Genomic DNA, 19,317 nt, shown 5'->3' on the forward strand with positions numbered 1-19,317 from the left:
GGCATTAAATTTTGCCGTCGATTAGGATCGGTTACTACATTATAAATAATTTAAAACAATGTGGATGGTTGGTTATATTAGGTAAGTATAGCTACATTAAAAGTACTGTAAAATAATTTTATGGTTGCTTAGCAAATAACATTTTACATGTAGCTATCCAGCGCTAGGAAGCTGTTTACATGATTTCACAGTATCTTTAATGTAGCTATCCTAACCAAATCAACCGTCCACAATGTTTAAAAGTATTTATAATATAGCTAACCTAACCTAATTGACCATTAGTTATCATGAGTTGTCAAAAATAAACATTCACGGACACACGGAAAACGAAAAATTTGGTGGCTTAAAAATAAATACCGTTGCCTTGTTCATGGTCTTTTCTTTTATCAACGCCGCCATATTTATTTACAATGAACCAAAAAAAAAAAAAAAAAACCGAAGATGCACGATCGGGCGTTTGGCTCTCTTGTCTGTGAAAAGAAGGCTTCCCTTTTGGAGTCTCGTGCAGAAGTTTGTGTGGTCTTCAAGACACGGTGCGCGGACCAATAAACGCGAGCACCACTAGCGCCGTTTCATCACCTGGCGGTGGGGCGTGTTTACGTAAAGGGCGGTTACCACCGCTTTGCTATTTACGAAGGTTTACCAGCAGCTTGGTCCATGCCAGAACATGCGAGATTGAATGTTCCCAACTCATCGAGAGACGAAGAGAAACGCCGCAAACTTTTCAAGTAAGTGGTACCCACCCAGTGTAACTGCACCTTGGATAAACTCGTTAAACTTTGACGCGTCCAGTGAGCTTGTTGGCAAGAATTTTTTTATGAAACCCGGAACTACCAAGTTTGCCTCCTTACGAAAGATATGTGCACAAAAACCATACTATACATAAATAAATACCACTAGTGGGACTAATGTAAAATATGTATAGGATATTTTTAGTTAGTAGCATATTTATTATTTGGCAGTTGGTATGAGTAACTTCTACGCTCAATTAAATTTTTTAGTTGTTTGCATAAATATTGTTGACAGTTGAGGAATTGCCTCTCTTTTGAATATTGTATTTTTTATGAGGTTGTTTGTTCCCGCAAAAATAGTATATTCATATTTAGTGTCTTTGGTAAAGCACATCTTTTTGGTCATTTTAGAAAATAATCATATGCTGGGAATATGGTACGAATGTAATTTGTAAGCAAATTAATTTTTCATAAATGATTTTCGGTACTGAGCTAAGGTATGATATAAGCTCACTGCCATTGTACAGCGATTGTAATTAGTTGGCTTAGGAAATTTTTGAGAGAAAAATAAAATGCCTTATAATTTGATGCCTTTTTTATTTTTAGCTGCCATCACCTACTCTCGACATAAAAAATTTTAAAATTTATTTATTTTCCTTAATGATTGTTTATATTGTGCTTTGCTCACACACTAAGAATCTAAAGTCAGGGGTGGTATTGTGCCTATTTCTTTGAGCCGTTTTGAAAAGCTATGGCAGTAATTTTGGTAGTGTATAGGAACGTGCCACTTGACCCAGTATACAGGGCAGCGAGCCACAATGTCTGCCGAAATCGTAATAAATTCAAGTGTTTTCTTAAAGCTGAAGTATGGTGCATAATCAAAAGAAGATTTATTTTTCCCTGCCCTGTTTTGCAGTAAAATATTTTTTGTCACAGGTATCCGACAGTTGTTATTCTTATGTTATCAGGAAGCTGTGGCAAGCAAGCGAACAAATAATCCAGAAGGTGGTCAAGTGACTGAGGAAGAAGGATTGACATGTGATTTGTACACATTTTTATGGGAAATAGTAAACATGTGACTTGGAGATTTATACAGTTCTTTTCAGAGGCTACATTCCCTGCTGTCCCTAGTCCTTGTGCACTGTTCATGGCAGTTCCCAACAAGCGTTCCGCAGAACTTAATATTTTATAATTAGAAAATTTTCAGTTTGGTTTTCACCCAAATATATTTATTTAATATCATACTTTTCTTTATCTTTTTCATTTGTTTCTTTTGTTTGAAAAATGTTTCGGAAAATTGCCCGATTTTGTTCAGGTAGTATCCATAACGTTTGTTGCTCTAACTTAAGCATATTTTAATCTTTTTATCCATATTATATTAGCACGCACCTCCTAAAGTATTTGCCATTTTTCTTATTTGAAATGCATCCTAGATATGTTATTTGAATTTATCCTTGGGTCCTAGATATCTAGTCTGATTTTAATCAAATAAAAAAAATCAGTTTTCCATTAACTATGTAAATAAAACATGTAACCACGAATGCAATGTGCTTATGTATTCTTAAATTAACTCTAGATTTCCTGTTAGTCATTTTTAAGACAGAAATAAAATTTTTCTTAACATTTTCAATAAAATAAGTTTATTCTCACGACTCCTAAAGTACTTTCAAAAAATTAGTTTAGATTTAACAACGTAAATAATGATTCCATTCACTGAAGCTTTTCCAATTGACAATTATTTTTGTGAAAAAAAAATAATTATATGCTTTTTAATGAGCACTAAGGTTGATTTTAAATGGGCAAATTTCTTTGGAATCTTTATGATTGCCGTACGTAGCTTCAGAAACCCAAAGATACAGCGATGACTTTATAAATGATAGAAATAAAAATACGTGCTAAACACAGGCATAAATTTATCAACAAATAAAAAAGAAAACAACCCTAAGCTCATTGCTAGCGATTCAGAGCGAATCACGACAGCGCGTATGCGGAAATAAAGTGAGGGAAAAAGACATAACGATAAAACGCGACCTAAATGCTGCTACCAGAATCTTGATAGCCGCTACTAAGGATGTTGTAGTGTTACTGTTTCCATCCTTTTTGGTCAACTTTTGTCGCCCAACACTGAGGACTTGCAGCTATATGGATACCCACGTTCACTTTATTTCACACATTGCTCTTTTCTCATATCTATTCCGAGTATATGAAATAAAAATTCAGCTGTGATTTTATTTTCACTGTAGCTTAGCTACACATAGTCATTAATTAAAAAAAATTGGTTGTCTGTAAAGTCGGTTTTACGGACGATAGTTAAACGTGAAAACGTCTAAACAAAACATTGATGAAATGATTGCACACTTTTGTGAAAAAAAATTGAATCATTTTTATTGAATTATCACTATTTTGTATGGATACAAAGAAGGAGTGAAATGAAATCTACAATTTTATTGATAAATTTACTTTTATTTGCACTCATTAATTCAAATATGTTTATTCCTTTAACGAAGAGATTATTTTAACTATAACTTTTATACATGTTTACTATTTAACTTCTTCCAATCTGTGTTATTCTGTTAAGGATAGGACGATGATAGGAAAAGTAGGAAACGAATGCGAGTGTTTCAAGTTTAATTTGCATCGAAAAAGTCAAATCGATGGTTGATCCAATCGAGTGAATGAGATATAGATGCGGCGCAAGCGTACAATGAGCGTAACGGGACACAGCGTAACGGGACAATGTGCTTAACGAGACCCTTTTGCGTGCGTGCAGCCGGCGTTCATCGATTTATTAGACGTTGCTACGTCAAAATAATAATTTTAAGGTAATTTTAATGTAACACAATTTTGCAACGGGTAGAGTGATATCAGGATCACAAGTTAACGGAAGTTATTAGATAATAGAGTTAACATATGTGACGTATTTAAAAAATTTGGTTCTATGGCACAGGGTTTGTAAAGAAGGATCTTGTCTGAAAAGGGGGAAAAAAGAGAAAACAAATAATAAGTACGCTGTAAAAAAAGTTTATTTTTATACTGATTTAGGTTGCAGCCGTAATTCCACTAATATAGATGTAATTTTACCCCAAATTTTCAAATGTATTTATCCTACACATGTGTATAGAGACAGTTTTGTTGTAAATTGACGCCAACAAATTTGGTCTAATTGAGCGGATCACGTATAAGAAATTTTAACTGTTTAACAATAAAATGAGTAATTTTACTAATTAAAATCGTAATTTACTCACACATTGTGTTTGTAGATCACGTATGTCTGTATTATATAACGCTGCCCTATATGCGTTTCTATCACTTATCAAATAAAATTATAAATATTTAATTTTAAACGACATCATGGAAGGTTCTGCAGGTCGCTAGTATGTGTCGCTACTATGGCTTAGAGTAGATCCATTTTTAAATTACCGTTGTGTTGGCATGGGCTTGAACCAGGATCGCATATTCTCTTCTCGTGCTCTAAAAGCCACGACCTTCACCATTAGGCACCATTGTAACAAGTTAGAATTTACGGAATTAAATAAGGTATATTAACTAAGAAAATTTGTTTAAATTATAGAGAGATCCCTATGAAGCTCTTTTTTTACACTTGGTTAAGGAGGGGGGGGGGGGGGCGCTTGGGTTCCGTCGACTGCTTCTTTTAATCACAGTGCTTCCACTAGACTTATGTTCATAATTTACAAAATCAGCTGTCAGGGGCGCTAGTATCACTTGCTTTAGTTCCAGCTATTACATCTTAAGTCAACATCATTTTTTTCACAGGGTTCAGTGCCATATTTTTCTAATAATGAAGGAGAAATCTGACAATTCATAATAAGTAGTTTTACACGATCAAAAATTTAAAGCAACAATTACTTTGGAACTGTTTTTTTTTATCGAAAAGCTGTGTAAAAATATATTTAATTATTTTATAAATAACAACTAAATTTTAATTTCACACCTGCATTTATGCAGAAATAAAAAAAAGTAAATTTTAATGTCATGAACAGTATTGTATTTTAGAGTATTTTTTAACACTTCATATAAAATTACTTACAATGAGTTTTCATAACTTACCCATATACGTGTTAAAAATAGCCTATTTCCAAGGTAAAAATTATTATTATTTTTTTACTACAGGCACACAAGGATACGGATGCAAGTGAGTAGATGGACATTTATTTATACTGTTTAATGGCATACTGTTTGTGAGAAATCACACACACCTAGTTAGTGTATTATCATCACAACACAAAGCATTATTTAATTTTATGTAAGTATAATGCTACTATCAAATTTTGGGTGTAAAACTGATACCAGACGGAGTGCTCGAGAGTTACCATAAGACAACTTCTACCCCTGCCCTGGAGATAACGAATTAATCTCAAGGATTGGGCATTCTGGTAGGTCCTATGCCTGGACTCTAGTGCTGTGGAGAAAACTTACAAGCATTCACACTCTGAACTTCGTGAGTGTGAAACACGGCTACCTTTTCAGAAATCATAATTCAGAGGTGGGCTCCCCATTTAATTACATTTATAAGTATAGACACAAAGATTCAATTCACAAATTATGTAAATGCCCAAAGCATGACAAAAGAAAATTAGAAGCATATATGCGATTATAAATAATTATAACTGCAAAAGCACACGAAATATGATGAACAATTACATCCACGCTATGAATTAAGCATTAAAAGTGTGCGAGATACTTGAAATACAATTAAGAAATAGCATGCACAAAACAATGTTAAACGTAGCGTAAAAGAAGCACCGCTACATAAAGTGCTCACATCAACTTGATCCAAACTTTAACCAGACACGTTACAAGGCCCCTATCAAAACAGTGTTTCAAGAAAGAGCCGGCTTATTACTACGTACACATTTTGGCATCAAAATGCAAGAGCCGCAATACTAGTATTGGCTTTCCTTGCCTGACTGAAAATGTCATACTAACTTTATATTTTTAACCCAAGAAGCACGAGTCCTACAATGAACATCAAATTAGAAACAACTCGCTCGTGCAACAAAATCAATCAAACGCTAAAGTAGTAACACGAGGAACATTATTTAAAATAACATCTCTTCTCTTCCTTAAGGAATAATTCAGACATGCTTTCTCTAACAGTACCATCGTGTAAGCTTCGGGCATTTCACCCGACCGACACATGTTACACACTAAACGTAATCAAAACCAATACTTTACAATATACAAATTACAATTAGACGAGTATATCATGTCCTTCCCTCATCGTGTAGCATGGTTTGCTTCTACCAACAGTCCCACTTAATGGCTCGCAGTTTAAACAAGAATTCAGCGTTAAATTGCACCCGCTACTAATTACATTAAAGTAGACACAACAAAATGTTTTACAATCATTCATCAAGCCCAACAAATTAATTTACAAATTCTCAAAATAAGGTCGCGCCAGAGTGACAGCAGCCTTGCAGCAGAGGCCTGGACAAGTGACGGGTCTTAAACCGGCATCAGAAACGCAACTCATAACCGCGCCCAATCACGCATTCCTACAAGAAGAACAACGTATAAACATTAAACATAATTATTAAATTATTGAAACAGTGGATCCGAAAGTTCCGTGGAACACAGTTAACACCTCCCTTCTGCTGACAACTAAACTGTTTGCAACCCCCCATAGCGAGGTAGCGTGTTGCCACTACGGTGACGGGACGCAGAAGGAAGTTCCGAACTAGCTCCTACCATTAAGACACCTCTGACGACAGAGTGCGCAGAAGACGAGGGTAAGAGGAGGCGAAGGGAGGTGAAGGGAGGACACATCCCTGAGTGGACTCCGCTGTTCCAGGCACGCATTGCAAACCTTGATGACCGCGGAGAACCGCTGCCGGGCAAAACCACCAGAAGAGTCCTTGTTCCACACTGCAACTCAGTTTTATTTTTCAATGTTAACTTTGAACATTATTACCTGCATTAGGAGTACAATTAACCGATGTATTGGGAAAATTACACGACTGTTGTCTGACACGCACACCAGAATACCATTGAATGTATTTCAACTTGTTGATAGGGGTTTAATAGGCGCTATTTATTTGTAAATCTACACAAACCATTTGGTGTATTATTATCACAACAAAATGTGTTATTTTACTTCATGTACATATACTTTAACAATGACTTGGTGGGTATAAGGCTATCAGAAGAATCGCTAATTTAAAAAAAGTTTAATTTTCCCCCCATGTTGATTTTTCAGGATTATAAATAAAAATTTATTATAAAATTACACGATACTGTGGTAAATTTATGCAAGGAATGTGTAAAAAAACAAAAAAATGAATGTGTTTGTTCTCGAATTTATTTCGGAACATGTAAAATACACTGACTCTGTAAATTAAAATTTTTGTTACGGTGCTCAAGAGCTAGACAAATGTCAAAATCTGCAGGTTTTTCGTCTCCATGTTGGTTACAATTGTTTACATTCATTGCGTACTTTGTTGAATAATGTCATTGTCAAAGTGAATTTCTGGTTATTTTTAAATGAAACTGCTAGTAACAAACCGTTATTACTTTATTTCGTGCCAATCATTTGCATGCACTCTATGGAGGTCGCTGTTAGCAATTGGCATGGACGGGAAGAATAACAAAGCATGGCGGTATGCAGGCTTTGCGAGTCCCTGTAACATTAAGTTTTGCGAGGCCTTAATAATTTGGAGAGCGGCCATACCGGGGCCTAGGTCTATGGAATAGTCCAAAGATAAAAAGGTGTCAAAAAATTTCGACAATAGTTTTGCTTATTTACCTAAAAAAAAAGGTTTGGTAAATTGTTCCTGAAAACTTACCAACGGTTTGATTTTATAAAAATGGTGACGATTAAATTCCTATCAAATCGTGGCAATATGTAAGGCAATAAAATATTTGAAAGTTTTTATAATATAAATAAATAAAAAAAACATTTAAAATTGTAAGGTATTAAAAAAACCACTTTAAATTACGTGCTAGTAACAATTACATTCTTCCTATCTCCTATCAGTGCCAGTATTTTTCTCACAAACCTGGACAATAAAGGAAAATAAATAAAGGAAAATGCCAGGGTGGACCCTGTTAGCAAATGAAAATTATTTCTGATATATACGTATATATAAATATTACATGATAAAATAATATTTGACAAAAAAATCTTTTTAAAGTAGAACATATTGAATAACTTCATTGCTTGTTAACTGTCTCTGGTCATTCAATAATCTTCTTTGCTGTGGATTCGATTCAATAAACACCAAGATGGCAGCCATATTTGCAGTGCGATTCGTGTGAAGGTGTTTAATCGAATATAGTTTGCAACAACATTACTATGCTACAATTCAGTGTGCCTAAACAAATACTCGCGGTAATTTTAATCCTATCATTAGCGCTGGAGAACTGGCTCAACATTATTTATTCGATTCATCTTTGCGAGTGGAGGTCAACACCTTGAACTATATTAAACAGATAAATGCGGGCAAAACGTGGCAGCGGCTCATTACTTTATCACTGACAAATGATGAAACTATTGCCTCGTCAAAATATGACGCTTTCCTCCAATGCAGATTATCGGCGACAATGTCAGGAAAAACAGTTTGGCAAAGAGCAATGAAAATGTTACATTTTAAGCGCACGAAAACAGAATTCACACAGAGATACAGAGTCAGTTAGTGAGTCAGTGATGAGTGTATTTATCTAAACTATTTTAAAACTGTTTCTGGTTCTTTGTTTGTTCGAGCATTACGCAAAAACTACTGAACCGATTTTGATAAACCTTTTTTTGTTTTTAAAAACCTATTTTGTGTCTTAAAAACGAGTGTAATTTTTTTTTATCTTGCTACGATAACGGGAGCCGGAGATATGACATAAAAACCAATTTTTTCAAAGATAATTCCTATCCTTCTCCTTGGCGGCACCAGTCCGCTTAGTGATGCTCGCGACGGATAGCGAACTAAAGGCTCTAATAACAGTTTAGGTTTGAATATCCTCAATAGATGGCGTTTCCTGAAATTTGAAACGCGTTATCGCTTGATGCGTCCGTCACATCTTTGTTTGTTAGAGGATCACGCAAATACCACTGGACCGATTTTTATGAAACCTTTCGTATTTAAAGCTTATGATTAGGACTACACTTAAAAACTTGAACAAATTTTATCTCTAGAACACGAGAGAAACTTAAAAGAAATGAAATGTTAGGCTGTGTTGAAACAAACATGGCATCAAAGATATTAAACATTTTAGGACCTATATAAAGAATTACGAGCGAGGCGATATATTTTTTAACACACTTTTATTAGCTTCACTTGTGACACTGTAAACAAATTTGAAATTTCGATTTTAACCTACTTTTAATTGTAGTATCGATTTGAAACTTTGCAAGTAAATGTATTCCGGACGACAATAGAATACATTTATGACTATAACCTGAAGAAATGGTGGGAGGGTCATAGGGGCAGAAAACAGCTACTTTCAAGCTATGGGAAAAAATATTACATACTTTGAGCTATGTTCAGTAACCATGCTTTTTGTGTATCTATGAGGCCGGTACACGAAAAATTCGCCTGTGACCAATTCCCTCCCTTTACAACCCCTCAAGAGGTCAAAACCCAAAATTTCTAAAATTTCCAAAACAGATTCTCTTTCGATTCGGAGTGTTTCCGAACCAAGAGGCTGGGGCACAGTGTAAAATGTGCCCGGGGTTTTAATCCCCCCTTCCTCCACGAGGGTCGGTAGTTTGCCCCCGATTTTTCGAAAGTCAGGAAAATTGAAGTACGTCGATTCTTCCGTACTCTCGAGGTCTTCGGGCACCATCGGCCACCCTCGGGCGGGGCCTCGGAGGTGTTGTGGTCGGAATAAGGGAGCAATTATCCCCGAAATTTTCGGGACTCTGAAAACTGAATTTTTTGTGAACTTAGAGGTGTATTACGAAGTCGGACGTCGGTGGGACATCCTCCTGCTAGGAGTTATGGATCCTGGCTCATTTTCAACGAAATTTTCATTTTCTCAAAAGAGAGAAAAAAATAAACTAGTGTTTACTGGGCCACTCTTGAAGTCTAACATGTGCTTTCGTTCGCCGGACTACTCCAGATGGTTTTCGGCGAGTGTGTTGTGTTGACCGGTGCTATACCATGTGTTTGTGTCACACGCTATGTCCTATATTTGCTATGTCATGTATTGTGAGAATAGAAAATAATCGTGCGCAGAACCTAAACGAACCTCGCATGCGTTTGTTGTAGAACCGATGAAAATATAATAATTTCATGAGTTGAGCTGTAGGAAATGGGGGGGGGGGGGGGGGGGTGGTTAGAAAGGTAAAAAGCCACTACTTTCAAGCTATGGATAATAACCATGCTTTTTGTGCATCCATGAGGCCGGGGCATTATGGGAAATTTGCCTGAAGTCGACTACCACTCCACTCACATGTTTTGGGGAGGGGGGAATGAAAAAAAATTACAAAAATTAAAAAAATATATATTTTTTTAATTTTTAGTGTTTACGAAACATTCGGAGCCCTAAACCCCCCCCCCCTCCAATGGGCAAGTAATTTATCCCGAATTATTTAAAATTCGGGAAATGTTAACTACTTTGATTTCGATGTGCTTTCGATGTGGTAGAAAATTTAAACAACTGCACTGCTCTCTCCTTTCATTTTAATATTGACTATCCTAAAGAATAGACATTAGTGATAGAAAATTTAAGACAACTGTTATAAAGCACATCATACTTTTTTAAATTAAAATAATTGTTTTGTTTATTATTTTATTTTTATTTAAGGCTTATTAATATTAACGTTATACAGATTCATATTTCATTCTGTCTCTGTTGGACAAATTACTTAAATTAATTTTTTTTTACTTTTTAGTTCATCAAACACTGAAAGTGTGTCTTTTTAAGTTTTTAAATTATAATTTCGTTCTATTTTTTTCAAACTAAAGGCTGCACTTCAATAGAGAGCTGTTAAGTTTTCCGATGAGTTATAATAGTACCAGTGAAAACTTTGGAAAAAAGGACTACGAGATTTATTCAGTGTTGACCTTTGGCTCTCGATTGCTTTTATTTTGACTGGCTTTAGTTGGATAATGGTGTAAGGTAAGATACGGATTTAAAATACAGTAAAAAATTTTGAAAAATATAAATATGTGAACGAGTGTTTTTCAGTACTCGTCAGTCATGTGTAAACATCTTAACTCAGTAACGAGCGTATTCATGTGTTCTCATGTTGCAAATAAGTAGGTTTGATAATAAAAATCTACTCTCCGAAGCAAACTAAGCGGAAGGTAATAAACCAAGGGAGAATCTCCCATTGCAACCCAAGACTATTTAAAGTTCTACTCAAAAACTATTTATTAGAAAATTCATTTTATACATTAAATGAATATTATAATAATGTTTAGAATAACTTATGATGATTTGTTTGCATATTGATGTATTTATATTTTTGTTTTAATTAGTACTAATTTGATGTGATATTATGATTTAATTAATTTGATTGTTTGTATTGTTAATTTTTGTTGACTTTATTGACATGTTCTATATTCTTTTAAGAATCTGTTGAACGAATTTTGAAATAAAAAAAATAATAAAAAAGAACTAAGAAAGAATAACATTCAAAAGAGGGAGAAAATAAAGTCAGCTTTGGTTTGTATAAAATACATATACATATAAACGAATTTAATCATGTGGGAAGGTAATGTTTTTTGGGAAATTTTATTTATGAGTACTGAGATAAAATACTAATGTACTCACATGTACGATAAGAAATTTGATAACAGTATTAAAGATTTCAATTTAAGATGCGATTTTTTTCAAAAATCTTCATATAATGTGGGTGTCTGTAAAAATTTTAAAAAGGGGGAAGTTTTATTTTTTAATTATATTTAAGTGAAAATGTAAGAGATAAAAATATAAATTAAAGTAAAATACAAATGCGCGTGCATCACAAATTTCAAAATAGGCTATCTCAGAAAATGTGAACAAAAAAAAAGAGTGTGATTTCATCAAGGTAATATAACTCCGAACACACTAAAACGAAATTTATAAAATCGACGTACTTAAAATATATTAAAAATTAATCAATATAAATTTTTACAACTGTGGTTAGAAATTTGAACACCTCACTCCCCTCAAGGCGACCGGGGTTCGATTCCCGGATATTTGCAAGTGGGAAATGTGGTGAATGAAGCCATGGACTGTGGGTTTTCTCGGAGCACTCTCGTTCCCCGCACTACATCATACCCCATCTCATCTCACCTCATGCATTCTCCCTCGGATAGGGCCAGGGCCGCCGAGACGAAAGGAGCAAATGCCCAGGCACTGTTAGTCTGAAGGGCCCGACTGGGAAGTAGAAAATAATTGGCTGAGAAAAAAATTTCCCCCATGTTATTAAAACATCTTGAACTATTTCACTTTTTGTTCTTCCGAGTTCCTAAAACACCTGTCGTTGCACCACTTAACCAACAGAGCAGCAGTTATAATATTCAGTTCACACTAAGGTCTTGTAGGACAGAAAGAAATAAAGAATAATCCTGGACCACTCATAGCCTCAGCCCTCCGGGATTTAAAATTTCTGAAGATTTTGAAGTATTTATTATTTATTTAAAATTAAATGAGAAAAAAACGAAGTTGTTTATTGATTTATTAATTCTTTTAAAATTTACTTTTACCATCTGCGGTAAGTTAACGATTTATTGTAAAGTTCGGGTTTTTTGAAATTTTGGTTTGGATCCGGACTTGTAAATCTCCGGAGGTCCGGCTGTGGTAGGTGCCTGAAGGGTCCCCCTTTCCCAGTCGGAAGGCAGCAATTAGCCCGGACGCCCTAAAATTATTACTATCTTGTTGCTCGAGACGAGCAGAAGATGAAAAGCTATTAACTATTAACGCCATCTCCCGAACTCGCCGCCCCGAACCAGCGCTCAGGGGCTCGAGCCTAGGAGAGGGGTCTTGTGGAACAGCAGAAATTAAAAAAGACCAGGAACCAGCACAATAGGTTTGCTTGGGCCTGTACACCCGTACACTCGGTGCCAGTGCCAATTAGACTCGCCCAATCTTCTGTCCTGAAGAATGCGGCGAAGGGCCCCGGCATTGGGGTGTGCCAGGGAGGCGGGCTGGGTGTAGAATAGCGAGGGAGGGAACAACTGTCTTCCCTAGCAGGATCCTGCGGTGTCGTCTTTTTCTCCCCCCCCCCTTCTCTTTCCGCGCCATATTTTTCACGCCCTTTCCGAGCTCCAGGAAGCAGTACACAACAGCAGTTTAGACGCACAATGTGTAGCGCGGAAAACCATTAAGCGTGCATAAAGTGCAATGTGCGATTTTGTTTAGTGGCGCACTTTTATGTTTATGAATAAATTTGTAACCATTTTTGTTCATGCATATTTTCTCTACGATGCGGTGCTTTCAAGATATGATGTGAAATTAAAAACATTTTCCTTATATGTGAGAATCTAACTTTTGACTTATTAAGTCATCATTGACCGGCTGTAGCAACGTAACAAGTACTAGTTGTTACGAGAAAGGCCTCCTTTCATTGTGAATTCTCGTAGTTGTGGTTTCGAGGTTATACTTTGGAACAATACAAAAACCGATCGGAGGCTCAAAGGCGCAAGAAACGAGGGAAGAAATTAGAGGTTAGTTAAAAAGAAAGAAGAACATTGTTTGATGTTGGTATTGAAATGAATTCGCAGACACAGCTGAAAACTACAGATTATGCTGAAAAAGACGAGTCTGTTTTTCCTGACAGAATTTTTCTCGAAGAAATAGGCAGTGCAGTTAATTTGTCTCCTTCAGAAAGTGAAAATAATATTGTTTTTTCCTGAGAGTAATTTTTTTAAAGAAGTAAGATGTAAAATTGATTTATCTTCTTCAGAATATGAGAAAAATATTGAGTTACCTAAACCAAAGCGGAGAATATCAGATTGGCAAGTGTCTTCTGACCTTGAAAAATTACAGAGTGGTTACTTAAATGCAAGTATTGTAGAAAACCTTGTTCGTAAAATGCCTGACAACTTTCCAAATGAAGGGAAAAGGGGCTTTCCCAGAACAGTTTTATTTTCTAATCATAGGAAAGGGGAAAAAGTGTTCCGAGAATTGATTGTGTGGAGTGAAACGAATAATTCACTGTTTTGTTTTCCTTGTAAATTATTTAGTTGCAGCTCTGCTGTCCCTGAATATCGGGAACCTGTTTTGTGTAGCAATTATGGATGGAAATAAGATTACTCGTGGCGCAAGCTGTATATAACAAATTGCCATCTCGTGAAGTGAGTGTTCACCATTAGCAATGCTATATTAAATTGAGATCACTAGAAAGCCGACTCAACTAAGGAACTGACATACATGTCCAATTGGTTTGAATTTTAAAAAAAATATTGGAGAGATCTGTTTCACAGAGTACTGTCCGTAGTTCTGTTTCTGGGTGATAAAGGCCTTGCATTTAGGGACACTTCTAGCAAGATTGGAGATTCCAATAATGGAAACTTTCTAGGAGTTATTTAATTGTTAGTTCAGTACGACCCACTGCTAAGAGAGCATGTAACCAAAGTACAGAAAGCTCAAAGAGTTGGCTAAAGGCTACAAGCTCACTGTCTTTCTACTGAATCACAGAATGTATTTATTGAGGCTCGTAGTGCACGGATTCTTCAAGCCATACTTGCAGAGAGCGAGAGAGAGATAAATCGAAATGTTTTTTATTACTAGTAGATGTGACGCCAGATGCCGCACATACTGAGCAGGCAAGTTTCGTCTTAAGATATGTGTTAGATCGGGATTCGTCATTTAGGATAGTGGAGATTTTTTTGAGGTTTGTGTCTTGCAATAAAAATAAATCAGGACGAGGCATTGCAAATATGGTCATTGGTGAGCTGGAAATACATGAAATTCCTCTGGCTGACTGTAGTGGACAGAGATACGACCTCGGGGCCAACATGTCTGGCATATAAAATGGCGCACAAGATATCATTTTGTGAACTGAATAATCTTGCCATATTATTAATCTGTGGTGCCCACAGCCTAAATTTGTGGGGCGTGAATGCTTTTGAGTGTTGTGAAGAAGTTAATACGTTTTTCGGAATGTTACCCAACCTTTATAATTTCATTTCTCGAAGCCCACAGCGATGGGAAATAATGCACAAATAAAGTGGTTGTTACTTCTTACAGCATTTATAACACAAGATGGTCTCCTTGAGTAGACAGATTCAAACATATGCTAAAAATTTGCACCTTATCAAGCGTGCACTAAACTAACGCAAAGATATGCATTTGTCAGGTGAATGCAAAATAGCACTTATGGGAATTTCACAATATCTGAAGTCCTTCAAATGTATTTTCATGGCTACAATTTGATTGGAAATTCTTGTAGAAATTGACTTCAGAAACAAAGTTCTACAAGCCCGAAATGCGACTCTCGATGTAGAAGTCGCAAATATCAATATTTTGATTGAACAACTGAAGCAGCTTCGTGATCAATGGAAGGGTCTTCTAGCCCAAGCAAACATAGTAGTCGAGGCTATGGCTACTGATCTAGCAACCTATACTGATTTTAAGGAGAGAAGAACTCAGAAAATACCATATTTCCTTGATGACATCAAAGAAGACGCGTCTGTGTCTCTAATGAATATAAAAGAGACACTTGAAGAAGGGGAATTCAGAGTGAATGTTTTTTACAAACTTAATGACTCTGTTGTATGTGGACTGACTTGACGATTCACTCCCGCAAGAGAAGTTAGCAGTATGTTTAAATGTTTGTGGCACTACCTGGATATGAATGACAATGATATTGAAAATATATATATTATGATGTGTGAAAAATATTCTGAGAAAATAAAAATAAAAATATATAATAAATTAAAACATCACAAATCAATTCATGTTTCGAATATAGGTCCAAACCAAATTGAAACCTCTTGAGCTTTTGAACAAACTGCGAGGACAGTTTATTTACAAACGAGTGTATCGCTATTCGAGTTTTCTGCACAATTACGGTCCCATTTGCCAAAGCCGAAAGGTCCTTCAGCAAAATGGAAGAAATAAACAATGTACACTGATCAACAATGTCTCAAGAAAGGATTAGTGGGCTCGGCTTGCTTGCGTTAAAGCCTAGTCTTCTCGGTCATTGAACTACGAAGAAGTAATCAACGATTTTGCATTTAAAAAGGCTCGGAAGACAGATTTGTTGTGATTACTTTTTAACTACTAAATAGTTTGTAAACCAATGTTTTTGCTTATTATTTTTTTTGCATGCATTTTTAATTTTAAGTTTAAAATATTATTTTACGGCGTATGAGTATGATTATTCTGAACGTCATTAAGTTGTAAAGTAATTACTGTTGTGTTGTAAAACAATGTGAGGTTCTTCTAAATTAATGCATTTGTATACAGTAAATAACCTTGTAAATTGATGTGATACGAATGAGTGTTAAAGTTGAATGTAACAAATATTGTTATTCTTAAATGCATGCAATTTATGATTTTTCATCAAATAAGGCGTTAAATTGTGTAATTGAGTAACATGTATTAAAATATATTAGAAGTAATTAATTGTGGTTTCATGTTTTTCGTTGTTTTTAATTAATAATATTTACTATTACTTTAAAGTATTTTTATAACAATATTACCAAAAATTAGTTCAGAATGAATTTGAGTGGACACTTATATATTTTATAAGCACACACATAGGGATGTCATTTCATATTATCGTTTAAGAATTTTTTGTGTTTTAAGCATTATAAATTAATATTAATTTTTCTTCGTAGTGTGATAGAATTAACAGTTTTAACCTGGACTAAAATAACACAAATACCCTATATTTTTGTAGTTAGGAAATTACTAGCAATTTTCTATTGAATGAAAGAAGCAAAGTTTCAACATTTTTCACATAGTGGTGTATGGTATACGCTTAAAAGAGGTAAAGGGGCCCTACGACCCTAACTACCCAGGGGCCCATACATTTTCTCGGAGGCCCTGTATAGTGCAGCCGGCTCCTGTGATAGTCAGACCCATTCCATCCGTGTAGACCCTTGCCTCAGGCGGGATTCTGTGTGTCGATTCTCGAGGTACTTTTTACAACATCACATGTGTTATTTTTATATAGTTTAGTAATGGATGGAATATTATATGGATCTGACATTCAATGTCAATTTGTTTTAGTTAAAAATATTGGAATTATTCATACAAATATCTGACAGTGGTACAGCAGCAGCAATATCCTGAAGATGCCACGAGGTAAGCTAATATTATTAAATTTTTATTATGAAATAAATCTTTTACGGCCAGCAAATTTTATCAGGTTATGAGCGCATTCAAATCGTTTAAACGGGTAGTAAACTTAGTATAACTTCAATATATATAATATATTGTAAAATGTTGTGTTTTAGTGGTTGTGATAGGTTAAAACATTTAAATTAGTGTGAACGGTGGGTTACGTCAGCGACATTCAGAATACCTAACGGCGTTTCTCGTTACACGTATGTAGTATACACATGTCAAAATCATTTACGGATTATTTTTTTCACGAAAGAACGCCTAACTAATCTATTAAATTAACAAATATTCTAGTTTTATTAAACATATGATATATTAATACATAACTAATTAATGTAAATTAATCTTAATGAGTTAAATTTTTTAGAGATTTATTTACAGCTGGTAGAGTAAGACGATGACATACTTGCACGCATGTATACCTGTTCCCTTGAATAGACTACTCGCATACTTAATCACTCGCATACTTGATACATACTTATACATGCTCATACATACGTAGTATTCTAGAGTTTCTCTGCGCACGGATGGCACGCACCCAGGTTATTGTAAGCATTTGCATACTTCTACATACTCATATATACTTAAGCGTAATTGTTCCGTACTTTTGTGTACTTTTTCGAATACTTAAAATTAATGTTTATAATTGTCGTATTTTTTATTTTTGTATGTTTCTCCATACTTTTGGATAATTTCGCAGCTGTTAATCCGTAAATCTGAGATTGGACCTGGCGTTAGCATAAAAAATGTGACTATTTGTAAAAAAAATTGCAAAAATAGGTTTATGTTTAAAATTTCAGCTATCATATGTCCATTAATTTATTATTAGATTCCATTGAACATATATGGATACACATTTGTGAATAAAGGTCTCTCAACCCAAGATTACGCGTGATTCCAAAACTGGAGTAATTTCAACCAAGTGTTTCAATCCCTCCTCTCTTTAAAATTTCACTCCTTAAGGAAGTGGTGGTCCCACAGTCATGTTAGTTGTTTTTTTATTTCATTCCTTTAAATAAAAATCAACCAAGTTTTCACTTACGTCAAATAATGTTACCTAACATAGTTAGTCTTTAAAGTGAAGAAATTTGCTTGAAGTAAAATACAAACATGTATAAGTTGTTTTCCATTTACATTAATTATAAATTCACAATGGTCTACGACACGGATGACGCGTTAAGAACGGTAACAGTGAGCGTGAACTTCATTTGTCTTTGTCTTCATTTGTTTAAGTATGTGAGTCGTTGACTGCATTTGAGTTTTTCAACGTTTTGAACAGTTTTCAACGTTTTTAAATCGTATCCGTCGGCATGGTTAGTTTGCCAAAAAAAAAAAAAAAGTGATAAGTGTCAAAGAGACTTTCAATATTGGTGGACTGAGAAATATGGCATGATTAATAAAGGTGATAAACAGTTTGTGTTTTATGTTCTGGCACAGTGGTATGTAGAACATTGTTTGTAAAACGGCGTTAAGAAACAAGTCACAAATCTCTTAGTCAAAAAGCTAATCAAAGCAAATGTAATTTACTGCATGTGCCTTGAAAAAGAGGAAAAGACAGTCGAAGACTATGATTAAAGAAGTTAGTATGGATTTTCATACAAGTGCCACAAGTCTCTTAGCATGGTGGACCTTTTATTGAGTGTGAATTTTATAAAGAAGCCTTTGTTAGCATGTTCCTCTTTAATTTTTTATTATTTTTTATAAAAATATAAGGTAATTCAGCGTCATGTCATAACGATAACGAAATAGGTTAATATATTTAAGGAAATCCATACCCAGAGACGGAATTGGTATATTTATTGGTAGATAATATTACGAGCTTGATTAGGGCATATTGCTAAGGTAGGAGCACCTTGAATATCGCCGAGTTGAAAAAATTGGTTTTAAGTGTACTTTGATAAAACATAATTCAGCCCAGAAATAAGTTTGTTATTGCTACCTCGGATCGGAACAACGAAATGTTAATAAATCTATAGGGGAAGATGAACGTTCTTATGTCTGTCGCAAATACAATCATCTTCCGCGGGCATGTTATTATAGAGGAACAGTCGACCGGGGAGAGATGGGAGCGCAGTCAGGGAGCACAGAGTCGAGGAATGAAGTCGAGGTAAAAGGAAATACAGGGAGATGTATTCTGAGTTTAGCCTGTGGGAGAGAGTGGCACATGTTCTTTGTCTGTACGCGTAGGTGTTTCATTACTAGTCATCACCTCATGAGGGGCGATGAGGTTTTCCAGTATTTTATCCTAGGGGTCAATAATTTATCATATCCTGGATGAGATGAAGGTTTATAAATAACAGTATCTATAAATTTTTTCTAGTATAGTAAATTGTGAAAATATTTATTATAATAT

The 19,317-nt window shown here is 35.0% G+C and overlaps 1 protein-coding gene across 1 annotated transcript in view; it reads left to right on the forward strand.

Moving 5' to 3' along the window:
- LOC134536423 (filaggrin-2-like) overlaps nucleotides 1-19,317 on the forward strand; it is a 185,193-nt gene that overhangs the window by 164,858 nt on the left and 1,018 nt on the right. The window lies entirely within an intron of this gene.

The sequence above is a fragment of the Bacillus rossius genome, chromosome 11 (assembly GCF_032445375.1).
Source record: "Bacillus rossius redtenbacheri isolate Brsri chromosome 11, Brsri_v3, whole genome shotgun sequence".
Lineage (NCBI taxonomy): Eukaryota > Metazoa > Arthropoda > Insecta > Phasmatodea > Bacillidae > Bacillus > Bacillus rossius.